The sequence below is a fragment of the Quercus suber genome, unplaced genomic scaffold (genome assembly GCF_002906115.3).
Source record: "Quercus suber isolate HL8 unplaced genomic scaffold, Cork oak 2.0 scaffold_303, whole genome shotgun sequence".
Taxonomy (NCBI): Eukaryota; Viridiplantae; Streptophyta; class Magnoliopsida; order Fagales; family Fagaceae; genus Quercus; species Quercus suber.
The window spans coordinates 711,624-725,133 of NW_027069759.1; the positions used below are offsets into that span (position 1 = coordinate 711,624).

Sequence of the window (13,510 nt, forward strand, 5' to 3'; positions counted from 1 at the left end):
AAATACCCTCATAAATCGAAAAATGACAAAAATGCCTCCGTAAACACAAAAAATGTCCAAAATACACCCAATACCTAAAAAAAGACTGATACACCCTCGAAACCTAAATACTGACAGAAACACTCTCGAAACCTTAAAAAATTATTATTATTATTATTAAATTAGAATTTTAATTTCCAAATTATTTTTTTTAAACTAACCTATTCCAGATGTTTGTTTGTCCTCTAAACCTAAAAAAATGATTGAGATACCCCCTTTAAACCTAGAAAAAAAAAGACCAAAAATACCCCTGATACCTTAAAAAGACCAAAATACCCCCTAAACCTAAAAAAATGACCGAAATACCCCATAACCATAAAAAAAAATGACCGAAATACCCTCGAAGTCTTTTTTTTTTTAGGCTTAGAGAGTATTTTTGGTCATTTTTATGGTTCAGGGGTACTTTGGTCATTTTTTAAGTTTCTAGGGTATTTCGGTCACTTTTTATCTCAAGGTGTATCTTGGTCATTTTTTAATGCCTAGGGGGTAGGGGTGGTATTTCAGCCATTTTTTGGGTGGTAGGGTGTTTCAATAATTTTTTTGAGTTTATGAGGTAAGTTGGCATTCTTTTAGTCTTAGGGGTATTTCAGTCATTTTCAAGGAATATTAAATTATATTTCCTCTAATTTTGGTGTTTTCTTCAGCTTCAAGGGTATTTTGGTCTTTTTTAGGCTTCAAGGGTATTTCAGTTATTTTTCTTGTTTCGGGGGTAATTTAACCCTTTTTTTTTGTGGTAGGGGTGTTTTAGTCATTTTCTTACGTTTATGGGGGTAAGTTGGCCCTTTTTTATTATTAATTATTGAATTATATTTTACTAATTTGTAGTACTAAATTATATTTTATTAATTTGAAGTATTAATTTAAATATATTAAATTAATTTGAAGTATTAAATTAAATTATATTGTGTTAAATTGAATTATTAAAATATATTTTATTAATTTGTATTTTAAATTATATTTTATTAATTGGAAGTATTAAAAATTATTTATATATATATATATGTAACTCTAACGTCCAAATGATCTCTAGTTCAAGACTTGACTTTGTTTATAATTTATTTAAAATTTTAAAACTCTTATATGTGTGTGTGTGTGTGTGTGTGTGTGTGTGTGTGTGTGTGTGTGTGTGTGTGTGTGTGTGTGTGTGTGTGTGTGTGTGTGTGTGTGTGTGTGTGTGTGTGTGTGTGTGTGTGTGTGTGTGTGTGTGTGTGTGTGTGTGTGTGTGTGTGTGTGTGTGTGTGCTTGCATCACTGGCTTAGTGGTGTGCATTACGCGTTTTGCCCAAATGATCTCTAGTTCGAGACTTGACTTTGTTTATAATTTATTTAAAATTTTAAAACTCTCTCCATCTAATTAACATCATTCAATTTTATTTTATTTTTTTACCAACTACTCCTTTATCACCAACGAATCAAACTGCCTTTTGTTGTTTCTCTACCTCCACACATAATAGTAATGGTGTTTTAAAAAAAATTACTTTTAATTCTATGCATTTTCTTTCAACCATCCAAACAAAAAAGAGATAAATATTTGTTTCATTTCTATTCTTTTCTATTATGTTTTCCAATGTGGGAGGCCCAACTACTCAAAAAATATAAACACTTCCTATTTGGAATATGTTTTAGTGAATAGAAGTTGTTGTTTAGTTAATATATGAAATCACAAAAAATATTAATGATTTTTAATGTAAGAAAAAATAATTGAAAATATTTTCTAATTTATTTTTAGGCCAGCAATCACAAAATAACTAGTTTTCAAAAATAATACTTTCCATCAAAATAAACAAAACATAAGTACACGGTAATGATAACTAAAATCTGCTTGGAGTAGTGAAATTTGTAATGCTTATAGGTATGTTAGAGTTTTATTTTTTGAGTGATGTTAGAACTTAGAAATACTAAAAAATTTACTCTATAATCTTTACAAACTAATAATGTCATCAATCACATAAAATAATTGAGATGTTTATTTATTAGATTGTTAAATCTATCTATTTGTAAAGGTAATATATTAACAAATTTATCCATTTATAAAGATTATGTAGTAAAATTATTAATAATATCTTTAAATTTTTTCTTAGTTTTTCACTCTTAGAGTCAAGGTATAAGTTTGAGTCAGTTCATACATTACAATATATTATATTTGGTTTGCTATCTGCTTCACTGGCTTCAACTCCGAACTTCGAAGTCAAGTTGTTTGCATGAAGAGTCAATGTGGTCAATGCATTTACATTGCTTTTGTGATAAGCTAGCTTGGACTAGGAGGATTGGGATCTCCATCTCATATACAGACAAAACTATGTGATTTGTAAAGTATAATAATTGAGGATAAAGAAATTTAAATCACGAACGTCTTGTTAAAAAGACAAAAAGTATCAATTAATCGAGTCAGAAAACTCTTGGCGTATAAGTGAAGTAATCTTTGTCCATAGTGGTCCAACCAAACTCCTGCACCGATATATATTTGTGCTTATCTGATTAAATTTATTAAGAGTTTTCATTGTTATTTCTTCTACGTACCTTTTATAATACTCCAAATGCCGTGCTTGGTTGATTTCTCCGGTGATTTTTCATGGCCCAAAATGTCGGCTAGTCATGGAATCCTTTACTTTGAATATATGTTCAGTAATATTTCTAAGTCCACCTTCTTTGTTTGTTTCTGAATAGTGTCCAGTTCTATGAATTTGGATCACCCACTTACATATATTTGTTGCAAATGCATTCGCCTACATAAAAATTCCATTTGATCACACTCGATCGAAAGCGATCTGTTGCATTGTAGTATATTCTATTATTCTATTGACCTTGTTTCCCGAAGCATCTAGTTAATTACAATTATTCTATTAACCTCGTTTTCAGAAGCATCTAGTTAAATACTTAAGCCTAGTAAACAGAATTAGTTGAAGAAAAATGCTAGAATTACAAACACTACAACAAAAGTGGGCTATGGTGACAAAAACATTTCGTCACAATATGTCCTTATTTCGTCACGAATACATATGGTGACGAAATGGTGATGAAAAAACATTCGTCACCTAAGCTCTGTCACCTTATGTATTGGTGACGAAAATGTTTCATCACCAATAAAAAAATGATAGGTGACGAAATTTTTTCGTCACCAATAAAAAATGATAGGTGACAAACGTTTTTCGTCACCTAATATTTTTGTCACTAAATCTTATTTTCAATGACGGAATATTTCGTCACCAAATGTATTTTTTTTCCAATTTCAATAGATTAGGTGACGAAGTTTTGTGTCATCGATTTTTTATTTTTTTTATTTCAATAGATCTAGTGACGAATTATTTCGTCACCAATTTTTGCTTATAGTCAGATATGGCGAAGAAAATTATCATCACCAATTTTATTTTTTTTTATTAATATTCTTTACATTTACTTGCCATTATATTAACATGTTCATTTATAACCAAATCCATAAAAAATAAATTAAAAAATCCATTCATTTCTAACCAAATCCATAAAAATAAAAAATAAAAATAAAAATAAAACCATACAATCTAAAAATGCAATAAAGATGTTCACAAAGTAATTACAACCATTTATATACAAATGATATATGTCTTGGCTTCTAAACTTTACATAAAATTATTTGAGTTCAAGTAGTCCCACAAAAACTATCTTTTTGCCACCAATCCCATATCTGCACAAGTATAAAGGAAAATACATCAATAACAAACTAGACTGCAAACCTATATCCCTAATAAGATGTACTACCAAAAAAAAAAAAAAAATTATTATTAGTAAGACAATGCAAAAAAATGTCCACAGAATACCCAATAACAAACTAGACAAAATAATCATAATACAACATCATATGAAGCCAAACTATCAAAGAAAGAAGACCCACAACATTCTCATCAAATAAAAACCAAATAAAGAATGCAGAAAAATCTCAATTTAAAACAAAACAAATAAAGTGAAATCCAAAACAAAACCTAGCCACCATCATAAACACAAACCCAACCACCACAACGAATAAAAAATCTAGCCAACACTATTAAAAAAAATAAAAAAAATAAAAAAAAATAAAAAAACTAGCCACCACCATTAAACAAAAACTACAGCCACCATCATAAACAAAAAACCCGCCACCACCATTAAACAAAAAACACAGCCACCGCTATTAACACAAAAAACTCAGCCACTACCATACACAAAAAGCTCGGCCACCAATCAATAGCTGGCTACAATGTGAAGTTTCACCTAAAAATGGGAGAAGTGCACATTGATCAGTGGGAAAACCATAGGTAATGTAGTGCTATTAGGTGGGTCTACATAAAACCTCTGCTTTTCTTTTTTATTTGTGGGCTCATTCATTTCTCTTTCTACATGTGGGTCCAATAATTCTTTTCACATTCTATTGATCTGAGGGCCCATATATATATATATATATATATATGTGTGTGTGTGTGTATGTATGTATGTATAAAACACGAGAAAAATTAGAGAGTGGCCCAGTTTAAACTATTCAAGTACAAGGACTTGTGGTGCGCCTTGGTTTTGCATTAGGGTGCCCCACAACTACAAGACTAAGCCAATAAGCCTAGCCCTACTTTTCATATATTTATTTTGTTTCTCCTTTTTCCCATTGTAGGCTGAGCTAATAATAAAACTATACAAGTTTTAGTCTAAATTCATGGGAACACCTTTTTTGGGGTACGTCATTCAATATATATTTTTTGGAGTTTATGTTCCTCACCTACATGATTAAGCTAGCATCTAAACCTCCAATATACTTTGGAGTGACACATTATATCAAGAGTCACAATTTCATTCTTACACTCCTTTACTTTTAGTCCAAAAAGAATCAAAAGTTTAAAAATTGATAAATACTTTATGTATTCAATTCTAGATATACTTCAAAACTAAAAAGATATACACAAAGAAATCAACACTCCCAATATCAACTTAACCACCATATAACAACATGCAAGCCACCCGCTTGCTCCAAATTAACAAGCCACTAATATATCAAGCAACACCAACTTCCTTAAACAAGTTTAAATAAGATTTCCAGTCCAGATCAACGTGTACACTTCAATTTAAGTTTTAGAAGACAAAACCCTAGAGCCAAAAAAATTTAATACTAGTCTTAAAAGACCCAAAATCCTTACCTCAGCTTATACTCGCAGAAAGCCAAGCAAACTCAACCTTGCACAAATGAAAAAAAAAAAACTACAGTAGTCCAATTAAAACAATAAATCTATATTTTAGTTAATATCTAATAATTTATCAATGTCAAGCCCATATACATGACAATAATAATAACAACCATTTTAAAAATATATATGAAAAGCATCAATATGCATAAATGAAAAAAAAAATTATAAGATGATACAAATTAAGAAAAGCAATAAAATTGTACCAAGCTCACGTGCCTAGCTAGCTCACAAACTCTAAAGACTATAGCTAGATTAGAAGGTGGGGCTCAAGACTTTTGTAAGAAATTCTCAGACTTATATTCGCAAAGCACACATGCCTAGCTGTCGATCACAAACCTAAAAAGCAACCCAAAGAAAGGAAAGCAAATGAAACTAAAGGGATAGAGAGAGAAGAAGTCGGAAACGTACCACTGTAGTTTTATTTATTTATTATTTTAATAAATCAATAATTATGGGAAGGAGAATTTGAATTTTAGATGTCTACATTAGAAACACTTATAGGTGTCAACCAATTGAGTTAGAAAACTCTTGGCTCATAAAGTGGAGAAATTATTCAGTCCTCATAGAGGACCACATCAGCAATATCTAATGGTCCTCCACTTTATTATTGGAGTGGAAGACCACTAGTATTGCTTATGTGATCCTCCACGAGTACTGAACAATTTCTCCATAAAGTAATTCAACAAAGCTTAGCATGCATATTATTTGTTATCTGAATAGATAATTAACCCTTTCAAAAAAATTTGTTGGTCCAGTAGCTCTACATTTCGTACCCTACCCAAATTACTTTATGTTAACATGGAGGGCGCATAGCTCACATAAATTGTCATACTATCTATAAAAAAAAAAAAATCAAATTTATTCAATGTCTTGTTGGATTTATAAATAAATCCTATATGAGAGAGTATGACTATATGAGACAGGCCGATGTAAGGAGTCTATACGAAATAGACCAATGTAGGAGGATTTAGTTTTAGTTGCATCTCCAACAAGCCCTACATGCACCAATCACTTTAGGAAATGTCTCAACATTATAGGACTACACATGTGGCTCTGCCAAAACCTAAAAACCACGACTTCAAGATATAGGATAGATGCAAACTAAGCATATTCCTCCTAAAATCGAACACCACAAGTATTTCAGTTTCAGGTCTCATCTGGTGAGATGGATATTGATTCCCATGCTCTAATGCCAGCAAAGCCACCTTTGATAGCCATATGGTCAGCCATCTCTCTTCCCTTGCTTAACTTTTGTATTTATGGCATTCCATTATATTCACATTTTTGTATTTCTACATAATAAGATTGGTTTTAACACATCTTTGACATCAAGTTTAGAAATTTATTTGGGTTGAACTCAAAAGGCATTTTCTTAAGGATGGTGACAATATCAAAAGATGAACATGTGGTGGCCATGTTACTCTTGTCTCCAAAATATCTATAAAGACAAAACAATTAAGACCACAAATTTCATCAGCTTATTAATCTAACCATCTCAAACTACATGCTAGAAATTTCTTTTATATATGTGTTCTGTAAAAGTTATTTGACAAGTTAGCTTCATTTATTCTTCCAATATATTGCTTTTACAGTGAAAAATTAATGAAAGCATGATTCATAGGAACAAAAATATTTGTTGTAATTACATGCATTATGACATAGAGACATTGAAAACAAATTAAATAATGTTTGCAACATCAACCAAGAGAGAAACATGCACTATACATGATGAAAGAATTACAGACACCAATTTCTTTTTTTTTCTTTTCTTCCCCAATTTAAAGTCCAAAATAAAGTTACAGGGAGCTAGATTAAGATGATTGGGCAGGATTGGAGTTCCAACTGCTCAGGGTGATGTCAGAGTGTACTAGAGGAATCTACAATTAGATCAATAAAGAATATTGGACCCTTTAATGTGTTTTGAGAGGTCAATTCAACCAAAAAAAATAACTTTCAACATAAACTTTTCAATCTACACCAGTTGGTGCTATATCACATCCGTCAAAATTAGGACATGTTAATCTCTAAAAAATTTAACAGAAGCTATTAGCCACAGGGCTATTCTATTTCAAAAAAGAAGGCACAGAAATAATCTTAACTGTGCTTACGGTACCAATTAGCAGAATGCCAAAAATCCTAAGAGAAGCACCCAAGCCCATTCCAATGTCTCCAAAATGTTTCAATCAATCCTATTATAAGTATATTTTGATCATTATCCAATTACAATTACACTAAGCATACACTTATTAAAAAATCTAGTATGGGAATCACCTAATCTAAGCAAGACCTACTGCTTGAGGACTGGAGTATCATGCATCTCAATCAACCAAACAAACCCCCATTAGGCTAATCAACCCTCACATTTTATATAGAAAACAAAGTCATAAGGATTAGCATTAGCAGACGAAGTAAGCACCAAAAACACACTTAAAGAGTTGACTAGAACTGAAATTGTTAAACAAAGTGCACCACTTTGACTGAATATTGCTTAGTTTGAAAATGATATTAACAAGTAAACCAGTGTTACTGACAAGTAAAGTAAGCACACAAAAACATAGAAACCCAGAAAACAAGCATTTCGGGTACACAGAAATCAGCCTCAAAAGAATAAATAAAGATTTCTTTAAGGTCCCAGAAAACCCAGATTCAGCACCAAACAAAACTAACAAAACCCACAAAAATTAAACTCCAAAATCTAACATATCAAGTCACAAAATTGCATTTATTTAATAGACACATTTATGCACATGCATGAATTGGAAAAAAATTATAAAAGCAATGTCTAGAATCCATAATGATATAAATAGAATTGCTGTTGAGTTTAAATATTATAAAATCAATAGGGATTGTTGTTCCATATCTCAAAAAATCAATAGGGAAAGACTCGATTACCTTCTCCAATCCCAAAAGCTATGTCCTAAAATCAACACCCTCTCTAATCCCAAAATCAATATCCTGCTAATCCTGAAAGAAGAAAAAATAATCCACAAAGTGACCAGGTAACATGAGAGAGAGATAGAGAGAAGAGTGGTGAGAGAGAGAGGATTGATGGGAGAGAGAGCTTACTAGTCTTTTTGGGAGAGGCTGAGAGGCGTGGGTACATGGGAGGAGAAAGAGAGACTAACAGTGTTTTGTTTACACCAATAAACAATAAAAAAGAGTAAGACTTAGCTTAAACAACAGCATCTAAAATATTTTACATAAACTTTATCTAATAAAAAATAAAAAATAAATAAAAAGAAACCTGAAAATTTTAGAACCCGCCTAAAAACTGGTCACCACCGCGCAAAAAGAAATCAAAAAAATTCACTACGTGCTTTTCACCGCTCAAAAGAAAAAAACTGAATATCAACTTTTAGTTTACAAACTGTGTGCTTCACTGCTTTGATAGTTTGCTAGTGGTATTTGTATACACAACAAATCAATGAGATCCACACCTTTGGTTTTTAGTTTTTAATATAGAATGAATGAGAGCCACATAATTTTAATATTTTTTTAAACCTTTAGTTTTTGTTTTACTTGCAACTCTGTACATTATACTACTTTGTTAAGTATTCTACTACGTACTACTTCCCAAGAACTTTATAATATAATATACATATATATATATATATTACCACTACTACTTGATAATTATGATTTAGCTTAGATATTCACGGAATTTAGTTTTTTTTTTCTTCTTATGATAATTATGATTAGAAAAAAAATAGTAGTTTTAATTAATTAAGTGAATAAATTTAAAAAGTACTTAATTTTTCTCAAACATTAATTCAATAATATATATATATATATATACACACACATATAAATAAATAATAAACATTTTATTTTTAAGATTACAATTCAACATATGTGATGGTCTATTTTTGAAGAAAAATAATTAAATCTAAATGAAAGTATCACTAAATGTTACGTTTTTACATTTTGCTATTTTTATTTTCTAAATATAAGATGTGAAAACCCACATAAATCTTTTGCAAATTTTTACCTACATATTATTAGTAATAAACTTACTATATTTTTATTTTTATAATTATAAAATAAATATTTATGACGTCGCCGATCGGACAAAAAAATTGGTAACCAGTTACTTTTTTGGTTCTTTGTTCGTATCAGTTTTTAAAACCACAGTTGGCACTATCATGGTTTTAAAAACTAGACTAGACTTGCTGATTCAACTAGGAACCGATCACTGATCCACTACGGTTATAACTAAAAACCGAAAAATAGTAAAAACCCAAGATTAACTAGGAACCAGCCGATCAACCGTGAAAACTGAAAACCAAGACGGCTCAACCGGTTTTTGAACGTACCTGTTAAGATGCCAAAATGATCCCAAAGTCACAGTTGTTAGAGCAATCAAATTTCACATCAAATTAAGAAATATAGGGCTGGGTTCAAGTTACACTTGATGTAACTCTAAAAAATGTTACACCGCCCAATAATTTAACTTTAAATGCATATTTGAAAGTCCAACCATTGGATTACATAATATATACATTCTTAACATGCATGCCAATTTTTATGCCAATCAGGTGCAATTTACCATTTGATCTTTAAACTCATCTTTTATGCGTTATTTTAAACTACAAAAACTTGAATTTAGACAATTGATAAATGACATGCCCATTAATCTTTGATCACCTTGAAATTTTGTAAGCATGAAAAACATATTAAGATAATGTAATCCAACAGTAGATTTGTCAAAATTCACATTGAATTAAGAAATACAGGGTTGGGTTCAAGTTACACCTGATGTAACTCTAAAAAATGTTACACCACCCAATAACTTAATTTGAACGCATATTTTGAAAATCCAACCGTTGGATTACATGATATATACGTTCTTAACATGCATGCCAATTTCCATGCTAATCGGGTGTAATTTACCATTTGATCTTTAAACTCATCTTTTATGCGTTATTTTAAACTACAAAAACTTAAATTTAGACAATTGGTAAATGACATGCCTATTAATCTTTGCTCACTTTGAAATTCTGTAAGTATGAAAAATATATGAAGATAATGTAATCTAACGGTAGATTTATCAAAATTCACATCGAATTAAGAAATATAAGATTGAGTTCAAGTTACACTTGATATAACTCTAAAAAAAGTTACACCACCCAATAACTTATTATTGAATGCATATTTTAAAAATCCAACCGTTGAATTACATGTTGTATATGGTCTTACCATGCATGCCAATTTTTATGTCAATCGGGTGTAATTTACCATTTCATCTTTAAACTCATCTTTTATACGTTATTTTAAACTACAAAAACTTGAATTTAGACAATTGATTAATGACAAGCCCATTAATTTTTTATCACCTTGAAAATTTGTAATCATGAAAAACATATGAAAATAATGTAATTCAACAGTAGATTTGTCAAAATTCACATTGAATTGAGAAATATAAGGTTCGGTTCAAGTCACACCTGATGTAACTCTAAAAAATGTTACACCACCCAATAACTTAATTTTGAATGCATATTTTGAAAATCCGACCGTTGGATTACATGATATATACGTTCTTAACATGAATGCTAATTTTCATGTCAATCGGGTGTAATTTACCGTTTGATCTATAAACTCATCTTTTATACGTTATTTTAAACTACAAAAATTTGAATTAAGACAATTGATAAATGACATACCTATTAATCTTTGCTCACCATGAAATTCTGTAAGCATGAAAAATATATGAAGATAATGTAATCTAACGGTAGATTTATCAAAATTCACATCGAATTAAGAAATATAGGGTTGGGTTCAAGTTATACTTGATGTAATTCTAAAAAATGTTACACCACCCAATAACTTATTATTGAATGCATATTTTGAAAATCCAACCGTTGCATTACATGTTGTATATGGTCTTAACATGCATGCCAACTTTCATGCCAATCAGATGTAGTTTACCATTTGATCTTTAAACTCATCTTTTATGCGTTATTTTAAACTATAAAAACTTGAATTTAAACAATTGATTGATGACATGACTATTAATCTTTGATCACCTTGAAAGTTTGTAAGCATGAAAACTATATGAAGATAATGTAATCTAACGGTAAATTTGTCAAAATTCACGTTGAATTAAGAAATATAAGGCTGGGTTCAAGTTACACTTGATGTAACTCTAAAAAATGTTACACCACCCAATAACTTATTATTGAATACATATTTTGAAAAGCAAACCGTTGGATTACATGATATATATGTTCTTAACATGAATGCCAATTTTCATGCTAATCGGGTGTAATTTACCATTTGATCTTTAAACTCATCTTTTATACGTTATTTTAAACTACAAAAACTTGTATTTAGACAATTGATTGATGACGTGCCTAATAATCTTTGATTACCTTGAAATTTTATAAGCATGAAAAATATATGAAGGTAATGTAATCCAACGGTAGATTTGTCAAAATTCACATCGAGTTAAGAAATATAAGGCTAGGTTCAAGTTACACCTGATGAAACTCTAACAAATGTTACATCACACAATAACTTAATTTTGATGAATATTTTAAAAATACAACCGTTGGATTACATGATATATACGTTCTTAACATGCATGCCAATTTTCATGGCAATCGGGTGTAATTTACCATTTCATCTTTAAACTCATCTTTTATACGTTATTTTAAACTACAAAAACTTGAATTTAGACAATTGATTGATGACATGCCTAATAATCTTTGATTACCTTGAAATTTTGTAAGCATGAAAAATATATGAAGATAATGTAATCCAACGGTAGATTTGTCAAAATTCACATCGAATTAAGAAATATAGGGCTAGGTTCAAGTTACACCTGATGAAACTCTAAAAAATATTACACCACCCAATAACTTAATTTTGAATGCATATTTTGAAAATCCAACCGTTGGATTACATGATATATACGTTCTTAACATGAATGCCAATTTTCATGCCAATCGGGTGTAATTTATCATTTGATCTCTAAACTCATCTTTTATGCGTTATTTTAGACTACAAAACTTGAATTTAGACAATTGATTGATGACATGCCTATTAATCTTTGATCACCTTGAAATTTTGTAAGCATGAAAAATATATGAAGATAATGTAATTCAACAGTAGATTTGTCAAAATTCACATCAAATTAAGAAATATAGGACTGGATTCAATTTACACCTGATGTAACTCTAAAAAATGTTATACCACCCAATAACTTATAATTAATTGCATATTTTGAACATGCAACCGTCGGATTACATGATATATATGTTCTTAACATGCATGCCAATTTTTATGCCAATCGGCTATAATTTACCATTTGATCTTTAAACTCATCTTTTACACGTTATTTTAAACTACAAAAACTTGAATTTAGACAATTGATTGATGACATGCCTATTAATCTTTGATGACCTTGAAATTTTGTAAACATGAAAAATAGATGAAGATAATGTAATCTAACGGTAAATTTTTCAAAATTCACATCAAATTAAGAAATATAGGACTGGGTTCAACTTACACCTAATGTAACTCTAAAAAATGTTACTCCATCCAATAACTTATTATTGAATTCATATTTTGAAAATTCAACCATTGAATTACATGTTTTATATGGTCTTAGCATGCATGCCAATTTTCATGCCAATCGGATGAAATTTATCCATTTACCCATTATTATCCATTTAACTAATTAAATCTAACCCAAACCTAACTCAACCAAATTATTATGGGTAAAACCCAAAACACACAATTACCCAATAATCAAAATTACCAAATTGCCTCTAAAACTTACAAATAACAAAAGCACTCCTAAAATCCTCTAAAATTGCCGAAATGCACCCTAAACCTAAAAAATAACCGAAATACCTTTAAAATTACCAAAATACCCCTAAAACTTAAAACATTACCAAAATATCCCCAGAAACTAAAAAAATACCAAAATACCCCATAAACCTAAACAATAACCGAAATACCCCCGGAACCTTCAAAATGATCAAAATACCCCCTGAAACATAAAAATGACAAAAATATGCCCTAAACCTAAGAAATGACCGAAATACTCCCCAAAACCTTAAAAATGACCAAAATACCCCTGAAACTTATAAAAAATACCAAAATGCCCCCTAAACATAAAAAATGACCAAAATAGCCAGAAATTATAAAAATGAGTATTTTGGTTGTTTAGGGGCATTTTAGTCATCATATAGGTTTTAGGGCCATTATTGAGGGTATTGCAATCATCTTTTAGGTTTAGGGTGTTTTTTTATCATCATATAGGTTTTAGGGCTATTTTTGTCATTT

At 30.0% G+C, this 13,510-nt stretch overlaps 1 long non-coding RNA gene across 3 annotated transcripts; it reads right to left on the minus strand.

Annotated features, from left to right (window-relative positions):
* Positions 1 to 3,517: 3,517 nt before the first annotated feature.
* Positions 3,518 to 8,593, minus strand: LOC112035439 (uncharacterized). Of its 3 annotated transcripts, XR_010632623.1 has the most exons (5): positions 8,466 to 8,593; positions 8,288 to 8,341; positions 8,114 to 8,185; positions 5,174 to 5,210; positions 3,518 to 3,699 (listed from the first exon to the last, which is right to left on the minus strand). It is a non-coding gene; the product is annotated as an uncharacterized LOC112035439 (long non-coding RNA). The 3 variants fall into 3 exon arrangements; XR_002885493.2 differs by lacking the exon at positions 8,466 to 8,593 and having other exon boundaries at positions 8,288 to 8,413; XR_010632624.1 differs by lacking the exons at positions 5,174 to 5,210; positions 8,466 to 8,593 and having other exon boundaries at positions 8,288 to 8,412.
* Between the last annotated feature and the right edge of the window lie 4,917 nt (positions 8,594 to 13,510).